The 22,374-nt window shown below is 42.1% G+C and overlaps 1 protein-coding gene across 3 annotated transcripts in view; it reads right to left on the reverse strand.

Moving 5' to 3' along the window:
* The window catches only part of LOC306966923 (uncharacterized protein), a 153,329-nt gene that overhangs the window by 45,213 nt on the left and 85,742 nt on the right, over nt 1-22,374 (reverse strand). For 2 of the 3 annotated variants that reach the window (XR_013793135.1, XR_013793136.1), the window contains exons 4-6: nt 21,988-22,189; nt 16,123-16,200; nt 14,179-14,269 (exon numbers count right to left, since the gene is read on the reverse strand). The exons of the other annotated variant lie outside the window; for it this stretch is intronic. The gene's annotated coding sequence lies outside the window, so the exon portion shown is untranslated. The remainder of the gene's footprint in view (nt 1-14,178; nt 14,270-16,122; nt 16,201-21,987; nt 22,190-22,374) is intronic. 3 annotated transcript variants of the gene reach the window in all.

The raw sequence follows: 22,374 nt of genomic DNA on the forward strand, positions 1-22,374 counted from the left end.
CTACACTTCGATGGACTTGTAAAAAAAAAAGCAGGGAGGCTTTACGAAGGAGAAGCAGGGATTGAGAGCACAGAAAGTGACAGTTGACATGACACATCGGATGCCTACTTCTGGTGACGGCGGCGAATCTTTTAATTGCATGTCTGCGCTAAAGGATGGGATACTTAATTTCAACATATTCCACACAATTGCTTTTTGCCATGACACGGGCCCAGAGAGGCAGGAGAGGCTTTCTGTTCGCCATATGGACGGGGAGGCCCGAACGAGTCTGAATGATTGGGAAGTTTACTGCCTCGCCCCTGCAACAGATTGGCTGCTGTACTGTACTTAACAAATAACACACTTCACGCTAAACACGCTAGAAATACAGGTACACCAGTTCAGTTTACCGCACACATTTGTGCAGTTAGGGGCAGCACACAACCTTACAGCCAAAAAGTAAATTATAAAAGACAAAAAAAGGAAAACGTCAAACTATAAAAACAGCGATCTGTCCTAATAGGAACTCGCAAATGTAATTGGCCGAAATGTTATGTGCCGACTGACTACCTAAATAGCAGCTCCCATTCAGTGCATCCTTTCTATGAGCAGCACCCACTGTGCAACTTCGCCTTAGACTCCGACTGCTGAACCACATGTATCTGTCCACAGCCATTGGCAGTCTGTATTCTTGTCATCTCACAGTGACACCATGGGGCTCCCCGCTGTCCTGTGAATGGGTCACTTCTCCTTCATCTTTTCCCTCATCACACTCTCACGTCGCCTGTTTTCGGCTTCATCCGACTCGCTTAATGTGAGCACTACACATGTGCTAAATCAGTAGTAGCATCGTTTAGAAACTTCACTGCGAAGATAAGAAGAAGAAGGCAAAACCAATACAGAATTTCATGCTTAACATTGGATATGCTTAGGGAGGGTCACATGTAGTGGTTTGATTTATTTGGTTACATTTCAGTCAGCAACGTGCATCGATTTGACCCACACTTTGTCCGTTACAGAGCCCTCATGCATGGAGAATTAGGACACCTATAGGCTTTACATTGGATAAGAAAGCCTCTAATGACTGCATATTGATCTATATTAGCTTCAATTAGAGGGGTACAATGGGGAGGGAAAAGGGTTGTGATTCCTAAAGACAGGTCAGAGGTGGGCAGGATAACAACCGAAAGGTAGAGGAGGAGAATTAGCAAGATAACCACATGCTGCACTGTGTAAGGCAGGGACTCCAACCTTGATATCTTGCATCAGGTACTTTTGAGAAATAAAAACTGAGAAGATTGAATTGTTATGAGGACACTACAGTAAAGTGCCCACGTGCTCATAACGATCGATCTATAAATGTGACCAGAAATGTTGTTTTGTCAAGATAGTAATCAAATGCCTGCTTTCTCTAAACATAGCCCCAAAACCAGCACACTATTAGCTGATACAGTATTGGAGCTTTCCCAGTTAGCTTTGCTGTAAAATAATAAATGCTGATGTTAAAAGAGCAAACTGCAAATTACGTTGTGCCAAAATGTCAAGTGGCACAAAGATGACTCTTTCAAAACAAACCACTTGATTACGCATCACTATGACAGTAAATCATGCGGGTTTTGAGTTGTTTTTTTTTCATTTAAGTCTGAACACGCTAGTCCTCAATTGTTAATACTAAAGAAAAAGCCTTATTGATCTCACAATGGAGAAATACACTTGTTACATTCAGCTCTAAGAAACACTCAGGCTGTGCAGAATAGACAGGAAATGTGCAAACAATTAAATAGTAAATAGAGGCATTGTGTATACAAAGACGACCAAAAACTTTAAGGGGGCAAAAATCCAAAATATCAATAACTTTACAGGTTGTGCTTATAAAGAAAAACATGTAAAGCACAAAGCACAATATTGTGTGTATATTGTGTATACTTATATTCTACGCATACCTTGGTGATTTTAGTAATATCAAAGTGATGATTATGATTATGATGAGCGCTACATACGTTGAGACCATTTACCATTTAATATAATAAATAAGTGTAATTGTTAAACTGGTTAGGGCGACAATGTTCACTGAAGTATTAGGAATAAGTGTAAGTGTAAGCTGATTGGTTTATGATGACATGGCCGTAGTATTTGGCGCAGAGGAAATGCCGAACATTTAGGGCTTCTCTCTTGCAGCAGTCAGTTTAGTGTGGCACGTCGTGATCCTCGGCACAAAGGTTATCTAAATTAGTCCACTCTTTCAGTTCAATTCGTTAGGTGGTCTGTCAAGCGACTGGAGGTTTTGAGTGGGTTGTGTTGATTGTGGAAGCGACTCTCTTGCCCTTCAGCGCACTGTGCAACGTGCGTACAGGGTCATGAGTCAGTGTATTCTTTCTGCCAGTCCCACGGAGGGAAGTGTGTCACTGAAGGCAACTGAAACGAAAAGTCACAAGGAAAGCAATGCCTTATTAAAGATATTGTTGATTTCTTTAAATGGAGCATATGTTGCTTAGTGGTAGGCTTCAGTCTCTCCCCTTTTCTCTGTCCAATTCCCAACATCTCTTTTCAAAAAAACCTGTAAATTATAGCTCGATAAATGTCTGTTGTCCCTATGAGCCCACTGTCCTGCCCGGCCCGCAGCCTTCCTCTCCCCGGCCTGTGTTTGTGTTTCTAGGGGGGAGCCGGCTGCACTCTGACCCCTGGCTAATGAGAGCGATAACGAGCATTAAAAAGGGGGTGACTGGAAGGTGTCTGAGTCTGGGGTTTAAACAATTACACCGCACTGCCAACGCGCCTTTCTGCATGACTCAGGAAATTACTGTCTCTCCCTCTCTCTCTCTCTGGCGTGCGCTCTTTCAGTCCAGGCACAAAAGAAAGGGCTTATGGAAAATAATAAATTATCTCAGGGCCACGTTAACTTGAATGTAAATCGGCGAGCAATTATGTTTTAATAGGCCTTTAAGAGAATGAGTAATTGGGTTGACACTGGTGGGGTTGATCAGGCTCACCCATCTCTGTCTGCCTTTGTACCCGGTGAAAGCGAGCCGGGGGTATGTTGTGAGCTGGTCAGCAACAGCTAAATATTCAGAGGGCTGTGAAATGAAACAGGATAAACACTGCAGTAAATGAGAAGACTCGACCTGTAGTATTATTTCTCTACTGACAGCTGCGGTGCAGTGAAAAATAAGATGTAAATATTATGGAACAAACAATGGCCAACACCAAACCCATGGTACATTTCACATCCATTTTCCCCCTAGCAAGTTAAAGTAAATCCCCAAAACAAGTCTCTTTCCTCTATAGCTAATGTGATCCAGCGGAGAGAAAAAAAATGTATCTGTTCTTTAACATCTTGATGTCAGCACCACAACTGTCTGCCAGCACTAAAGCTCAGGAACACACGCGCACCGATCTCAGCAGGATACGGGGCGGCTACCTTTGCCCTTTGGCCTCTGAACCAGACGCCGACCTATAGATGATGATGATTTAGGAGAGGCCCGGGAACAGCGGCACGATCGATGGGAGAGAGATCACAACAGACCAAACCTACAGCAACAAATGAGAGCAGAGCAGCAGGCAGCGGGCTGGGGGAGGGACAAACTTCAGGGACAGATTCACACTTACATTTGTACATTTTACACTATTTCCAATTTCGACATTTTTAACTGTTTGGAAACACCATCACTTGCTTGGTTTGTCAATATCCTGTCACCATTGGTCTTATTCAAATAAAAACCTGCTCACGCTGTAGTCGCAAATCTAATTGCAATCCCTTGTCAGATAAATCACGATTAGAAATTTCCCTAAGACCACGCAGCCCTAGAACATTGTACATAGATGCTAAAGCAAGACCTCTGACAATTAACAAAAAATGAGTAGGAAATAGTGAGAAGCATCTAAGTTGCACATAACAAGCAAATAATCAACCCCTACAGCTCTGTGCGGGACCAGAATGAGGCAGTGAAGCACAAATGGTGGGCCTAAACCTGTATTTATCTGCTGCAGCTTTCATCTGAGGAGGAAGACAAACGCGCTCAGAAATTGATCAGATGAGCATCTGTTAGGCTTGGCAACAGTCACAAGTCTGTGGAGACAGTTTTAAACCCCATTTTTCAATCTCATCTCCATTAGTGTCAGCTGTGTACAGGCACTTAAAGGAATATCCCACATAAAAAGAAAGAACAGCCAGAGTATGTATGCAAATGTATACAGCGCGATACTTCTTGTCACTTTACATGCAAGTTCTTGATGAAAAACATATATTTTATTCATTGATCTTTGAAATTCTACACATCTTAGTGTGTTATTCTTACATTTTTGTCAGAAGGTCAATCCAAACAAGCTTAGGGATGTATTTTTGAGCATCTGAACATGTGGAACAAGAGACCGCAGCACTATACAGCACAGTAGTATCATGGCAATAGGAGCGAAATTACTACCTAAAAGTGTAATAACATGGTAAGTAATGGCAATTACATGGAAACAGGCTGCACACCTAATTCACATCATGCTAACAATAATAAGCCAACAACACTCTTTAGTCTAGTTTTAATCAAGTAGCAAGACTGGAAAAATAACCAGGAAATAGAATAAATAAATGTGTGTACATATGTTTTTTTGGTGATAAGAAGGAAACAAAGCTTCTAAATCATTATTCCCCATCATACCTATAGTTACCATGTTATTTCCATCCTATTACAAAGCCATTACAGATGCAAATGAAAAGACAAGTGATCACACTTAGAAAATAATTAGTTAAGAATAAACACAGTGCTGTGTCCATTAATCTGTATGTAGTTTTGTGCTTGTTTGAGAAAAAACAAAATGAGTAAAATATCAAACATAGTCATCTTTCTTTACAACTGTACCAAATATATCTGCCAAATTAATATATATTATATATGGATTGATTTCATTCTGGGTACTGCTGTCACCTATGTTGCTGCAGGACAAGGAGACTGTGGCGTTTTCTCTGAATCAAAAATTTACGAGCAATTAAAAGTGTTGGAAGGCCCGGCATCTATCAGCCCGGTGTGCCGCTGCCAGGAACAGCTGAGGGGGTGCAGGGGGGAGGGGGGGGGGGGGGGGGGGGGGGGTCCGCTGTAAACCACAGGCTATATACTTTTATATCTGTTTTCTCTCCAAAGAGGGAAGGTTATGACAAAATGATGTTTTACTGTCCCTGGTTTCCGGATCGATCTGAGCATCTTTCAAGAAGCGGACTCGTTGGAGGTCAGCGCGCGCACAGGGAGGACACTCTCAGTAATATACTATGTCTGAGGAGCTGTCGGTGTCGGGCGATCTCCAAAACTGTAAGACACAACTTCACCATTTGGTTAATCCGCTGTATTCTAAGCACTTTTCAAACAGAAGTTACCAGCTTCTCCATCACAGTGCCACTGCAGGAGTCGGAGTATTATGCGTTTTTCTTACTCATTAATTGTCCGAGTAAATACTACACTGACGGGAAAAACAAAGTGGGAGAGAATAGAATAGAATAGAATAGAATAGAATAGAATAGAATAAAATAGAATAGAATAGAGGGATATTGTGCATCCAATTACACAATGGAGATATTTTTTTTTCACTCAAACTTGGCTGTAAATACTGTTTAAGTGGTGCTAGCCCACAGTTAGCTTTGCCCATTAGCCTGTTGTTAGCCCGTTCTTCGGGATTCCATTAGTGTGTATTGGTTGCTCCGACCCAGAGGCAGGAAAGTTGCAATTGTGGTTTCCTGACCAGAGGGACTATAAAAAGGATTTATTAAGGTAAATACGTTACTTAGTACTGCTTTAAACATTACCACTTCTTCTCTTTGGGGTGCAATAAGCTTATGGTGTTTGGAGTTTGGGATTGAATATGGAATGTAAGCAAACAATATACAAAGGTAAAGAGCCGCGGAACGACGTCGCACACATTCTAGTGTCCAAATGCTTTTATGCGAACGGTAACTCCAATATTTGAGTTTTTACCATCAGCATTTAGTTATCAGAAGTATTTTACTAAATTAGGAAATCTTAACAATAAACTAATAGACAACACAATCCCGAGCGGGCTTCATGACTCAACATTCTTTATATTTATCCAGGCATGGGAATGGCTGTATTGAAAATAAAATTACTACTTTAATGAAGTTATGCACTGCTAGGGATGACATATTTGGTCAGAATAGTTAAAATCGTAAAATAAAACCAAATAAAACCAAAGTCATTCCAGGCCTTGAAAGCACGTAGAGGCCAATTTCAAACACGTTGCATCAGTAACGGCTCATCACGCAGTTCACAAGATAAGACTGACCCAATTAATGCATTGTTTATTACTGCAAACCTCTGATTTATATCTCTCCAATGGTATAATTTCAACATAAAACCACAAAGACGTTCTCTCAAGACACTGCTAATGCGTCACATGATGCTAACTAACGCACACACCCACACACACACAGTGGTGCACGACAACACACCTCCTGCACAAAAACACACACACTCCCTCATACATCACCGCAGTACTCTTTCACTTTTTCCCCGGCTGCGTGCGACAGGCCTGGACTCATTTGCATGCTTAATTGTGTTGTAATGTACTTTTAATTTGAAAATGGAGGCAATTAATTATTTTGATATGGAACAAAATGCCGCAAATGTAAACATTCTAATAGTTCTCAGCGAACACAGTCTCATTTTTCAAAAGAGGGATTGAATCTTATCTCATTTTTTAATGCTTTTTTTTCCCCTCTCCCCGGTTTGGAGAAGATTGGGCCGCACCACTCATGAATTCTCCTTGATACGCACTTTGTCTTTGTGGATGGCAGACCGCCGTCTCTTTGATCTAGCCCTCCGCTGTTATTCCCCATCTAAATCTCCCACTGGATAATTACTGTAGCTTCACCTGTGCTATCAGAAGAGATTATGTGAAATTAAGCTTGTTTTTTGGACGTTACGCTGCCTTCTCTATTTACATTGCTGCAGCCCTGAGGAGGGAGCTTCGAGCTGCTGTTACAACGCTCACACCACTTACTATTTCTGGGTCACGAGGCTTCAAGAAGAGATGTGAAATTCTGATTAGATTTTTGTACGCTGCCAACCGTGTGATCAATAGGTGTTTAAAAGATACAGAGCAAGAGCAATGAACCTTCATCCACTTTGCAAGTCGTGCTAAACCTGACTCTCGCTCAAGCTCATAAACTCTTGAATGCAATACATTATGATTATGATTATTATTATCATCATTATTTTTTATTGTAGATAACCTTTTACCCCTTTAAAGACAGGGAATGCAATATTTTTGGAAACATTTCATAAACAAAACCTGTTTGAGCCCCCTGATATGAGCTACACATGCTCTAATCATTTCCCCCTCTTTTTATTTTGATCCTCTTCTAAATAAAATAGTTTGTAAAATATTGTTTTTAATTGTTTGCTTGTTTTAGCATTTGTAATGGTGATTTTTTTTTTTTTTTTTTTACAGTTACAAATGTTTTACATGACGTGAAAGTTGTTTGTGTTTACATTGCTTTGGTTCTCAAAATGACTATCCAATCAGAAAGCAGAATGAGCCTGATACTTTGGGTTGCCAGATTCAATGACTAATGATCCTATGATTCTATTTCATCCAGAATCCCGGCAACTGTCCCCAATCAAGTCTGCACGTGCAGGTCTCCAGCAAAGTTCAGTGACTACTTTCTGAGCTTTCTGTTTTTAGCTTCTAAAAGAGGGCCGTTTTCACATCTAGTAAAACTTGTGCTTGTGTCCTCATTTGGTATGCAGTTAAAGCAAGTTTAGTTGCAGTGCCTTTTTACCACTAAGAGTGAATTTACAAACATCTTTAGCAGTTGTATTTTTTCAGTTGGCCTCTATAATGTATAATGACAAATAAAGCACATTTACCTTAAAGGGACTAGTCACCTTATTCCGCCCCGCCCACTTTTGCCACTTTTTGATTTGTCTCCGCACTTCCGTCTCCGCTGACACTTCCGGTCAAGCGCGAAGCCCGTTCATTTAAACAAAGAACGAGGGAAAATATTCTATGTTCAAAATCTGACTGTTTAGTAGATTGATTTGTGTAAAATGTCCAATGTTCATTGTCCAACATGTCAACACTGCACCGTTTCTCTGTGCGGCCGAAAAAACGCTTTGTTTTCGTGTAGTAACTGATTTTATTCGGACTTCTCCAGTCCCATGTTAACAGATAGGAGAAAAGTGGCGGGCACAATTCATGGCGGCGCCCACGCGAACGTCCGGAATAACGTGAATATGGAGTTTGAAAATGTTCCCAGACCTGTTCACCACAACTGCCTCTAAAATCCTGCACTGTCACTCAAAAAGGTGATAATTCGGGTCCGAAGTGCCGTCATGCACGAGCTTAAAGGAATAGGCCACCGTCTTTACATACTGAGATATGTTCTTACCTTAGCTTTGACGAGTTCTTTAGGACCCGTCTGGTCTTCACCCATGCCTTCAATCACGTAAACACAGCGCAGACGGTGTTAGCATTTAGCCTCTCCCCCTCTCCACTATAGCTCCAAAACAGGTCAAGATGGTATTGAAAAACGGTGGCCGGTTACTTTAAAGTCACACCGCGTAGAATTTTACCCAGTAAAATTGAAATACCAGCATTTATTTTGTGACAGATATTTTCATCATTGAAAAATACCTCATAAATGTATAAAGAAACATTCATGAACCTCACCCTTCCTAAGATATGACTGTAAACTTTACCAGGAGTGGGTACGTCTCGAGCGCGTCTTCATGGAGATGTGACGAAAGGCAGTAGAATTTCAGATTTAAGGTTAGGGTTACAGGTTAGGTTCTCATCCAAATCAATTTATTTATTACACACTGCAGTAATAGCATTTTCTGTGTTGAGCTGGTCGTCGGAGAATGTTTTGATTTGCCAGAAACAGTATAGGCCAAAATGTTTCGCAGTGTACCTTTAAGTGCACTTAGTAGCTTTAGTAGTTGCCTGTAAAAATAACTATTCAGTGTAGCAGCTGTGTCTGCTGGTTCACAGTACATTGTGTTTGGTTAAATCCGGTTGTCACTCACCCAGCATGACCATGGAGAAGTAGATGGAAATCTACTACCCCTGTTCATTGGTAAAAAACAAAAGCTGAAAAGTACTGTATCTATACTGTTCGTGATGGTAAGTGGCCGAGACAGATTGCTAATGGTTACTTGCACTTTCAAGTCCTAAGGTCTTTAAAAAGTGATGCTAGTTTTTCTTGTCCTCTCCCGTCTCACCCTCCCAGTATTGTATCACTTTCTCCTCTGATTCCCCAGAGGGTGCTTCTGACATCACAGCCGGCCGTGCAACCGCCAATAAATTATGAGTGACAAGCCTTTGGACCAATAAAAGCAGCACCATATTTCATGCACAGTAAATCTGATTGCAGATTGCTGTGGCGTGTGGCGGCTGACATCTTTATTGTCACCAGTGCAATAGAAGCGAAGGTGTGCCGAGGTGGTGGGAGGGTTAGGGGGGGCAGCGTATCCTTACATGGGACCTATGCTATAGCACACGGTCTATAAGGAGGTCAAACAGATGGGAACTCGGGGAGCAGGGCGACCCTATCCACCCACTCGACAGACCCTACAAATCCCCAAGCACACATACACATCTATATAGTGCCAAATAAGCCCGCATCTATAGGGCAGCCATTTTTCTATCAGATTTAACAAAGCCGTGCAGTTGGTCTTTCATACAACCCATCTGTCCTCAGCGAACACATGCTCCCTGGGAAACTTTGATCGAGATAATGCCCCGGGTCCCCGTAGACTTTCCTCATTTATAGCTATATTGTGTCAGGGAAAGAAAAAAAAAGTGCACAGTTACTTCTCAGGAGCCAGACATTGAAGAGATTGGCTGCACTTGTTAAAAGGCTGCTTTTAGCGTTTGCACTCTTCCTTCGAAATGAACAAACTGCATAAGGTCTCACTTCAGTAAGCATCTAATCAGTGATTCATCGGTTTGTCATTTTCTGCATTCAGATTTGACATTAAACCATATGTGACTTTTTAAGCCGTTGCTTACGATACACATTTAAATAGACAATATTAGCAAAAGATTATGTGCAATGCAAATAGGTCCTTTATAAGACAAAGAAGAAAAAAGAGACAGCAAACAAAATACATGCTTTGGCAAAAATGTGAATTCCAAAGTGAATGAAAAGCTACATCTATGAAACACTGAATACAGTTTAAGGTTTTTTTGTGTGTGTGTGCTTAACATCTGAAGATAACAGAACATTATAACAATAGGTCAAATTTTGGTGATAAACTTTGTGTTAGAGAAAATGTAGTGTTATACAGCATGAAACATTCAAAACAACACTATTCAAAGTTAACAAAAAGCATAAATAACATTGCACAATACGCTTTGTTCTTTCAAGATCGCTTATGCAAAATAGGTCATATTCATAGGCGTTTGCACCACTTGGAAACAAATACTCAAGTTGAATATAAGTTCAAGTCCGTCCACCGCTACCTTTCATATTCTTCAACACGGATCCTCTCATTATCAATATCGCGGCTAATTTCGACTGTATCGTAACAACCTCATCAATGACAAGTGACCGCTGCTCTGCTGAAACTCGCATGTCCTCACACATGCACAGAGCCATTCTTCATAATTAGTGCGGCCACCGCTGTAGTCTGATCAGGGCATTACAAGTCCTCTGCCACGGACCCTAAATGGACGGATTTCACCAGACGCCCGCTGGTGTGATCGGCATCATTATATTTTAATTAATCCATTCTTCTCACAGCAACACAGTAATTACAATCTATTTTATGACATGGCACGCTGCGAAAAAGCCCGGAAGAAAGAAACGGAGAAGCATAGGATAGGAAATAACAAGAAGGAAATTGTATAACACGGGGGGAAAACACAAAGGCAAATGTGGACAGGAGGTGGATGGATAAAAGACTTTTTGAGGCGAGCCAAAGCACAGGTAAAACCTCACCAGAGCTATGACTGATTGCTGGTATGTCATTGGTAGGCTGACATTGTAAAAGCATTGTAAAAGCGTTTATACGATGTCTGGAGGAGTCCCCCCCCCCACCCCTCCTGCTTCCCCATCGCACTCTGCAATGTACCTCTGATTCCCATTTGATACAATGAGAGGAGAGAGAGAGAGGGAGAGGACGACCATTTCCTCCATCTGTATAAATCAGAGCAGGTACGGACACTCAGACACGCTGTGGGTGTGATAATAACATTAGAGGATTACAATGACACTCCTCCTTAGACAAGATCACCTGTCTCAACCATCATAAAACAGGCTACGGTGGCAACACAGAGCTTTACGAGGAAAAGTGTGGTGATGTGTGAACATTAAAATATAGCCAGGAATACACCGCGCTGACCTAGTGGGGGAGAATTGTTGTACAACTGTATGTATAATGACAAATAATGATAAAGCACTTAACTTATACTTTACTTGCTTCATTTGTCCATCTCAACTTGTGCTCTTCTTTTTAATCAAAGGGAATATTAAAGTAAATGATCTCGATAACCCTGCTGAGTATATATGTACATGCCTGATACATTCCCGTTTTCTGTTAAAATACCAGACTGAATACCATTTTTTAAAGTAAACCAAATTTTCCCACGCAGAGTATAGCTCTGTGTGAAATTAGCTGTCAATCACGCGGCATATTTAAAAAGGCCCATAGGAGGCACGCAGTGTAGAGATATTATACCACTGAAAGTACATAATGGCGGAAGGTTTCGATGTTTTTACACCCCCAAAATTACACCTGCTTTAAAATACCATGGACGTGGGCAGCCTATGTGTTTAAGACCTGCATAAATGAGTTTACACTGTTTAAGTTGCTTGAAATTGCCACAGCTAGAGATCCTATAGGGATAATTACTGTAATCATACATTTCATAACAACAATCATCTCACCACGTTCAATACAGTAGTGGGGTTAAACTATTCCTTTGTATGCGTCTCTATATGGAGTAAACACATTAGGTGTAGGACAATTTGGACTTTTTATCCGGAGTTAGTCAGTAGTTTTACAAAGTGCCAAAAACTTTTAAAATGTTAGCTGTCATGAGCTGTTATGCTGTTATGAGAGGGATCTATTTTATTTATTTGTTTTTTTTAGTCGTGACTGTGCATGTTACTGAACACGCCATGCCGGATTGTAGCCATGGGTTAATTTCCATCCCACACCCGCACTCTCAAACACCCTCTCATTCATCCTGGCCTATTGTACATGTTTTAGTGGTAGGGGGAACCAGAGGAAACCTATGCAGACACAGGGAGAAGTGGCAAACTCCACACAGAAAGGCCCCACCCGGGATCGAACCCGGCACGAGCGCTAACCGCTGCTCTACCGTGCGGCCCATACCCTGTGCAGGCCATGCAACTGTTCATACACATTAAATACTTAGGGGTCATTTACTAAATCAGGTGCTAAATTGAGAGTAGTACTAAAAATGAGCAAGTGCTGGGGGTGCACCTGATTTACCATTAGAAACCGTGCACATTATTATTACATATTAAACCTGATAGGCAAATGAGTTTACTGCATGGGCAGAGGATGTGACAATATGTAGCTGTTCTCAAATACCTGAGCACCTTTGAGAGAACAACTACATACAGGATAAACGTTATGATGGATAAATGACAGGTGCCCATGTTACTTGCTACTTTATAAAACATTTAAATAATAATAATAATCATTATTATTACACTAAATCAATCTTCTTATCTAAATATTTGGCTTTAGAGTAAAAACCTACTGTCTCCTTCCCATATTGATCTATGTTCACATACAGGTGCATGGGGCAAAACCCCAAAACAAACCTTCATGCTCTTCGGGCTCACCCAGAGGAAGCCCACAGTATATCTGCAATGAGCATTCTGGAAAACTTGCTGCAGTAGTCTAACCAGCGCTGCTGAAAGTGGGACTGAAGATTACGAGGTTTGGAACAGGACAACGGGACAGCAGGAACAGTGAGCGCGTACGGTTCGCACATTGGAGCCGCTCCAAGATGAAAGGAACAGGTGAACAGCGGAACATACTGCGCGTGCCTTTTCATGTATCATCAATACAGCGTGGAGTTGGACTAAGGACTTAAAAAGGACATGGGGCAGACTCCTAAAAGCCGTTTGGTGGACTGCTGCTGTGAATCGCTCCAGTTCAATGGAATAGGCTACATACGGAAGCCAAATGCCCAAGTGTCGTAGGTACTTTCTTTATATAATCGTCAAGACAACACAATTATCATCTTTTATTATCTCCTTTCTTTATAACTGAGCCAAAAACATTTAATGGGGCATTGGTGCAAAAACTGGATTACACTGTCCTGCGCAAACGTTTATACCTGCTATTGAAACGTGTGAACATTTTGCACAGTTTTACTCCCACATTTTGCGCATTGTGGCGAAATCGCCCGTTTTGCATATGCATGAGGTCTCATGAGCTAAATCCACAATGTGGCCTTTGCCGTTCTTTAGAGACGCAACTCCGAACTGCACTTCAGTGCGCACTGATGCAGACGCTTAGTAAATGACCTGTGTTTGAAAAAGTATAGAACCAAGGTGACTCTCTCTGTGGTAAATTTGAACAGGTAAGGTGCTGGCAGTGGCATTTGTACATTTTTCCTCACAGTACACATTTTAACCATCACCAAGGAGCACACATTTCTAAGAGGACACACAATTTATAACTGGTAAACTATTGAAAGAATCACATGCATTTCAGACCATGTTTGTAGCAGGTTCTACTGAATATTATCTCAAACACCTGTTCCTGTAAGTAGCAGTTTAAAGTACTGCTTTTGGTATATTTATTCATCAACAATGCAGATTAGCTTCTTTTATGTGTGCCATGCAGTTATATGAATATTGCATTGAATTAAATAAATGATTCTTTAATTTCAATAATTTATAGTAATTGACCTTTATTAATGCAAGAAAGTCCAACTGACATAGTAACCCCCTTTGTAAAAGTACTGGCCTCAAAGGAGTTATTGGTGTAATATATATATATATAGTGTAAGGGTAACCGTAGCACCCAGAGGAAACTTACAAACAGAGGAAGAGAATGGCTAATGCATGCAGAAAAAGACTTCATGTAGTCTGGGATTCAAACCTGATCTTGAACCAGTTTGCCTCTGGTGTCATAACACTGCTACATATTATAGGATATATCTGCAGTCTTTTAGTGCTTTGAATAATTTACAGTAACAGTACAATGGCCATACCTGTGATGGATATTGCGCCCTAGTCTTGATGTTCCAGCCTAAGGTCTTCGCTGTGCCGATCTGCAGACACCGTACATCCATCCACATCAAACTGAAGAGAAACACATAAAACAGAATACAATGAATGCTTTGGGTTCTTTCAAGTAAAACCAGAGAGAACACTCACTGCAGGATGCGATGTGGAGAGACCTGTAGGAAGCATATGCTTGTAAACAAGTGCATTCAAGACTGTGTTCGGAGATTCCACCAGGCGACTGTGCTTTTTATGTTTAGGATTATTGCTGCATAAACACTGCCATACCCCTTAATGGAACTTGAAAGCACACGTTTAAGTCAAGCTTTTGGTTCTAATAATGGTGTCAGAGTAAAACTGTGAATCCGACAGAGAATATGTGAGACTTTAACAAAAGAGCCCAGAGAGTTGAATGTGGAAAAAAAGTCTTGCTTTAATCCCAGGCAGGGGAATTCTAATAGAGCGGACTCAAGTGTCATGTCAAGCAATATACTAATGGAATCCAATTAAGACCTTTAAACTGCGCCGAGAGCTGGAGGATATTAGCTCAGTTTTCTATAACAAAAGACCAAAGGGTCGTCAACGAGGGCTTTTTCAGGATATAAAAAGCATAAAGGAAATTGGGTTTTTCTGCTTTATCCACTCATTATTGTTCCCGGAGAAAATGACTTGAATGGAGCATAAGAAAATCAGTCGGACACCCATTCGGTGTCTTTTTACTTGCGTATCGGCCTTGGCGTTTGAGCATGGATCGGTTTTACAGTACAACGCTGAGGTAATTATAGGTGCGCAACACATTTCAAGCTAATTTCCTCTTTTATTAATGACATAACTGCAATCCATCACAAGTGTCTGCCTGGCCACGTTACAGTATTGCACCGCGAGTGTGGATGGCGGCCCTTTATCGTCAAACAGGATCCCGGGAAAAACAAAAACACAAGTGGCCTCTTCATTATTTTGCAGAGAAGGGCTAGGCGTCTCAGGAAGTGTAAGACCACGATATAAACACATCTATTCCATTCACGTAGCGGAGAAAGAAGAAAAAAAGGAGGAAAAAAATGGCGAAAAACAAAGCAGAACAAAAGGAGAGAAGCTTTCATTAGCGGCATAAAACAAAACCACAGTAAGCACCGAGCGCAGGCAGCTAAAACAACATGATCGGAATAATACCAGTAACACTAATAATAGACTCATAGAATGAAACAAAACACAACGCACAAACAATTATTTTAAGCTTTGATTTCAAAGGGATTGCAGTGCCTGGGTGTGTGTGTATGGGAGAGTCGGCTTTGTACTTCTGAACTGTTGCTCACTGCCTGTGTCTGAGTGCACTGTGCTGCGTGTGTGTTATACATTAGCACCACCTTCATCATCGGCGGCTCCACCAGCACCATCATCCCTCTGGTGGAATCAGAGAAAGCCCCGCGGCCCCGGCTGGTTTGCATAAAGCAAACAAAATTAAATTTGCTTTGCTAAATCAAAGCATGTATGGTATTCCGAGCCGCTCTCTCTGGGACAAATTACTTCAAACGGCCTCCTTTGTATCATAACAGAATAAAAAAATCAGCCCAATCAGCGGCTCTCCAAAACTCTCGACTCGGGAATTAATTATTGAACCCAGGGCTTTTCTCGCTCCTTCAGTCCACGACACAGATCTATTTATTTTGGAAAAGTCGTTTTGCTCTTAAAAACACACTGTTGGCTGCAAACCCACTTTCACACTATCTCACTATTTTTTTTCCTTCAGTGTTTTTGCTCTTTTTTTTTTTTGCCGCGCAGCCCCTAAAGCGACGTGTGAATAAGTTTGGGCCATGAAATTAATCTGAAAACCCCAGGACCAACATCCACCACAGCTCTGCTTAAACACAAAAACTGCTGCAGAAAATGGACTTAAGATGAACTGAGCTCCTGACTCCCAGGGTCTCACTTACTTCAGCCGGCCACTTTTTCCTCCTCACTGGCGCTTTTCTTCTCGGTGCAGGGCTTTCTTTTCATTGGCACGGGCTGGTCTGCAAAAACAACAAATAATACTTCTTTTTTTTTTTTTCATACGCAAAACATGAGGTTAGAAGAGAATGGGGTCAGCACTGAAGAATAGTTCAAATCTAGGGTAGCTACAATAATTTAAAACAATGGAAAGTTCACAGTAGAGCCGCCACACAGTACACTACATTTACAACTAGGTGGGGGCATTATGCTTACTTCAGGTATTTAGTATTCATTATAAACACATCTTGATCACTACATTCTATTTGTTAGAATATGCTATATTGATCTAAAATGGTTCATTTAAAGATACCAGTTCATCCATGTCCCTAAGAGACTCCTCAATTCTATTCTCTGATGTCAATAAGCAGTGCTGAATTTGGAGTTCAGACCTGCACAATGCTTTACACTCACCGGACTAGGTCATGTCCAATATGGTGTAGGTGCTGACCTCAGGAACTGAAGTCTGACAGAGAGGCAATCTTAAATATACCTCACAATAATAAAATCTGAGCGCTACAAGTAACAACTACATGCCTCGCTGCACACTTGAACACTGGTGGGGAAAATCGTCAGGGCAAAGGGGGTGACAATATACGAGACGGCTCCAGATCTGTACAGCCTCCATCCCTTTTGCTAAGGCTCACAAAGCAGCAGCGGCGGCAGCACAGCCGGCATTGCAGTGAGCACACAACTGTTTACAAATCCCCAGTTAATAGGATCAGGCCTCATTGACTGGGCTGCCGCGATGTGTCTGATGTAATCTATTAGCTGTATGATAGTCAGTGTCTTCGGCCCAATCGATAACCCTGGGCCTGCATATTGCTCCACTGTGGACTGTTACTCCTCTTTAGTGCGGCTTAGGATGCAGGCCAAGTGACTATAAAGTGTGCATGCGAGAAGAGGGTCGGTAATTGTCCTTGTGTGTTAAGACCGAGTGAGTTTGCCGTTTTTATGATGTGTATTGAAATAATGGCACATGATGGTATACAGGGTCTGTATTGCCTATAGTTTATTTGTTTTTAGATCAGTTGCTGGAGGTAAGCCTGTGAGTGGACGATCACGCACAACACCAAAAAAGTATTCTCTGAATTTTCAACTGAATTCTTATTCAGGATTCCCCTGTTGACAGATCACTCTACACCAGGGGCCCACAAACTTTTTTCTCTGGGGGCCACACTATCGTTTCTGACTGTGATGGGGGGCCGGGTCGGGTTGGCTATAACATTCAATTGTATGACCCAGACCAAAATGCAGCAGGCCTCATTGTGAAGTAGAGATTACTAGCACAGTCATCCACACTAATATATCCACAAAATCAACACTTGATATTTGGAATCAAATATGTGCCACTAAATAGCAAACCACTATTTTAGTGGTTTGATCTCTGATGTCAGTGGCCCTGCTGGACATGTATGGAATTTTTATTTATTTATTTAAGTTGCCGTAGTTTGAGGACCCCTGCTCTACACTGTGCATGTTTTGATTTGATACGGGCTGGGGGGTAACTTCTGTCAACTTCAGTCACAGTAACATGTGTATAGTGGCATCAGGAAGGTGAACCTTGATGTAAAAGTAAGAAACAGAATGAAAACGGTGTTGTTAATCATGCTTAATTGAACTAATATTTGCTCCTACGCATCAGAGGAAGAGAAAGGCATATGCTTGAAGCTAAAACAATTAACATCACTACAGTGGCGATTGAAACCGTTTTTAATAGATCTATATGTATTTTAGTAGTGCAATAAATTTGTGCCCATTACCGCTGCCTCACAGAGGATGTCATACGGAGAAGTGTGCGTGTCAGCGTGCGCTCTGTTTGTGTGTCGGAGTGTGTCTGTAGCTGGTGTAACTGGGTTTCCAATTAAGTTGAACCACAGGCCGGATCAATGCTAGTCCTCTGTGTGCAGGAATGAGCAGCCCTGGGCCCTCCGAGCATGCCCACGAATAATTTATCACTCACACTGGGCGCAGGCAGAGAGCTGCAGCAGGAGGAGGAGGGCCAAGGAGCACAAGGACAAAGTGTCCAGCCCAGGGGAGAGAGACACACACACAGAAAGAGAGAGAGAGAGAGAGAGAGAGAGAGAGGGGGGGAAGACGAGCAATCGAGGGGATGAGGATATGGAGGGCTGAGGAGCGAGGGAGAGATCAACACCCAGAGGAAAAACACTGTCAGCTCACAATCATTTAGAGGGATCTCACTTTTTCAACTAAACAGCCGTCGAAAATTAAATCCTATTGGGATAAATCTTCTTAACACAATGTACTGTTATAAGTAGGAAACTGAAAGAAAATCAACATGGATATACTGAGTACAAATGCAATTAGGAAGGGGTATTCACAAGGGGATGAGTAAAAAATACATTTCTTGTGTGTAGATTGTCCTTTGGAACTTATTTATCTGCTGCTTGTTTCTGGTTGTTATGGATCTTCAACTGTATACCCATACTTTTTGTTTCTAGTACATAAGTCTTTTCAGTAATATAAAAGCCAATCTCGTTGGACAGTTTGTTATAATGAAATGGTCTAGAATCAGTAGCAATTTGAACTGTTAACACATGCATCTTAGACATTCCAATGAATCACACTACACATTTTGACGAAGCATGAAGAGTGTGCCACAGTGTCAAAGCTCTCCACATGTTGGGGGCAATAAATGGAGATACATGCAACACATCGAATACTCCTGGTTTAGTTTTACCCTGACAGTGAGGATTAGTGATGTTTTTATCATTGTTCAAGTCTGCAAAGAGTATAACGTCTTAAAATGCCTTTTAAAATGCTATTCAAATGCTTCCTTTGTTTATGTTCTCCACGTGTCTCTATTTATCCGACAGCACTGAGCCGTACACTTGTACAACGCTCCGATCGGCCCGTAAGCTTTCGCTAATGCGCTGCACTCTAGGGCTAACTAGAGCCATTTGGAGTGACTGTGCACAGACTGAGATTCCTCCCATGTTATCTGAACAAGTGTTACTAATGGGTTTATCAATTAGGCCAAGTCCAATAACTGCATGCCTGCCTGCGATCTCCTTTAAATACACTCAAGCAGCAGAGCCCAGATTTCACTGGGTAATGAGGCTGAGTGTGTGTGGACTTATCAGCGTTGCCAGTCCATGTGCATCATAGCCAGAGGAGGGAGGTTTTAGTATATGTAGCTCATTTTGTAGATTTTAGAGGCGGGAGTAACGGGCAGTAACCAGATATTAACCAGTGTTGTTCTAATACATTTTACCTAAATGCAGTATAGTCTTTGGCTGTTGGAGTAACCTTCATTTGGGGGAAAACTATACATTCATAATCAGCTGTAGGTGTCCCCATACTAGCCAAGATCACTCATTTTGAATACATTAGCAATAATAAAAGTTAAAATAATTACTCCAATGGCTTGAGAGCAAACCATAAACCAAGCGCAGATGATAGAGATGTGTGTCAGGATATAAGATAACATGCCCAGCACTCAATGAGGAATCACAAAGCGTCACATCCGCTCCAAGTGAACGGATGGGAGCGACTGATCAATGGACATGGAGGAGAAGAGATAAAGTGACATAGGCTGACACGGTGATAAAGTGAGCAAACAAACAGAGACACAGCCACTGACAAACGGGATGAGTGAAGGATTGATTTGTCCTGAGCCGGAGTTGGACAGCCATCAAGACGGACGGAGGGAGATGGATGGGAACGCAGAAGGACAGGACACGCGTGGAGACACGGGAAGAGTCAGTAACAAAGTGAATTTAGTTAAATACTGTTAAATATTGTGTGTGTTTTTTTAGGGTCTGGACTTCATTTGAGCTGTATTTTTCACTTACTTTCAACCTCACTGAAAAGTATACAATTGGCAGCATATTTTGTCCTGTTTAAAAGCTTATGATGCAAACAATTCAAGTAAGCCAATCTTTTTTTGGCATCTCGCCCACTCTACATGAAGGATTATGTAAAGCTAAAGTATATTTAATTGTATGCAAGACAAAACATACATAATAAAACTCTATGCCTATAATTTGTGACAGATTTCTTCTTAGGTTAGAGGTTATAATGCATGAACAAGCATAGAGAAATATGTATTTTTTTTCCTTTTCTATTGCCTCTTTGTTAGTGACGGGTAAAGAGTTCCTTCCCTGATGAATGAAACGGGGGAAACTGCAGCTTTACGTCTGAGACTATACAGCCCGATGTATGTGTTTATTTGTGTGAAATGTGGGAAGAAAGAGCGAGACGCAATGAATGAGCAAGTGTGAGAAGCAGAGGCAGAGGAGTGAGCCGGGGATATACAGTCATACAGAGAGAGAAAAGGGGGAGAGACGTGAGCTGAATGCTGCCTATCCGCGCCACAGAAAGGTGATATATAGTTTAGTTGGTAGCAGCGGGTCACGACAAAGCCTTTAACAGTAATGTCCTGGGAGCCGGCTCGCCCAGGGGACCCAGCGCTCCATTTTACAGCCAAGCGACTGAGACTGAGACACTGTGGCAGCTGCGGCAGTAAAGCCTGCCTCTAGTACCATCCATAACATGAAGACAACGCTGATACCTCCACAAAACACAGAGCCCGAGGCCACACCGACAGCTGGCAGGCCGACAGGGATGAGAGAGAGGAGAGATGGGAGGAAAGACTATAGACAAAGGAGGCAGAGGGGAGAAGAGCAAAGACATATATTTGCTGGTTCAGACAAAGGCAAAGGGAGAGAGACTGGGGGAGGAAGATGGTGCACATCAAAGGTGGGTCTAGACAACGCGAGGTGAGCTCAGGAAGAGGTGCGAGAGAACCGTGATTATCATGTAAGAATAAATGAAGCACAAGAGAAACACTGGACATATGAGGAAATATGATGTCTCGTTAGATAAGACTGCTGCACATACAATAACATACTGTTCTGTCCCCAGCATTGTGTGTTCGAGTCCCAGCTCTGACAATTTACTGAAAGATTTTTTGGCCCGTAAGCTTTATTTGACAAGTGAGAAAGGGGATGAAGAGTGGGCAAAACAGAGTGCAAATTGTGAGTCAATGGGCAAACAGTGACCACTGTGCAGCACCAATCTCCAGATCTTGACCTAGATTTGGCCAGAAGTACCTCTCTGGATATAGCCAATTGGTCATGTTGTAAGTTGATGGGGGCAACTGGAGCATCAGGGGGAAACCCATCTCGACATGGCAGAATGTGCAAACTTCACACAGAATGGTCTGGGATTCAAACCCAGGACCTTTTTGTTGGAAGGCAGGAGTGTAACTATTCAGTTCCCTGTGTTTGTTTTGTTTTGACTGCAAAATTAATCGTTACCACAAGCACAGACCAAAATAAAACGCATTAAGTCCTCACAGGTTACTCAGAGAGACACCCCAGTACGTCTTTACACAGATAGTAATTAAAACCAGACTTGCTGGTTTTGACCACCTTCTAATAAAAGCTGGAAAAGGGCAAGCATCTCAGCAGCGGCCGAGGTGAAAAGACTCTGTTAAATTTGGCCTTTCTCTATGTGTGTAGTCCTTAAGTTAGCACCACGTTTCTTCCTGGCTTCTTGGCTGTTACCTCCGCCATCAACACCTTGGCTTCTTCCTTTCCCTTTTCTCAGCCAGTACAACCCTGCTTTACCTCCAATTAACACCAGTTTGCTTATGTCTGTATCCACGTGTGAGCGTGCCCAGCAGTCACCTGGGTCATTTGGCAGGCCGCTATAAATATCACACCATCCGCTGCTCTTTAACAGGCTTCTCGCGGCTTTTAAGAGCGCCCGCATAGGTATAGACACATGTATGCACTCATTAGGTGTAAACACAGTCCTTAGATGTATTGGCTGTGTGAACTCACCCCCAGATAGAGAAGCTCCCTCGCTGGCTCCAGTCAGAGTGACAGTCATAACCCCAGGGCAGGCCATGCCAAAGGAGGCGGGGTCCTCCATTTGATTGACAGCGCCGATAGCAATATTGTGGATGAGGTTGACAGGACCATCACAGCTGCTGCACTGGTCAGCTCACTGCCCACACAGAGACACTGGCCTCTCACCTGCGCACTGGAAACACAAGCACAGAGCCATTCTAGTAGACTCCAGAGCGATTGTTTCCCTAAAGTGGGCAGCAGTGTCTTTGTAAGTTAAAGCGTGGGTATTATGCCTTTTATATGAAATCATATCACACACATCTTGATCACTAACTTACTTTTCGTGCCATTTCCCTGCTCTTGCTTCACATCAAAAAC

The sequence above is a fragment of the Gobius niger genome (assembly GCF_951799975.1).
Source record: "Gobius niger genome assembly, chromosome: 8".
In the NCBI taxonomy this organism is placed as follows: domain Eukaryota; kingdom Metazoa; phylum Chordata; class Actinopteri; order Gobiiformes; family Gobiidae; genus Gobius; species Gobius niger.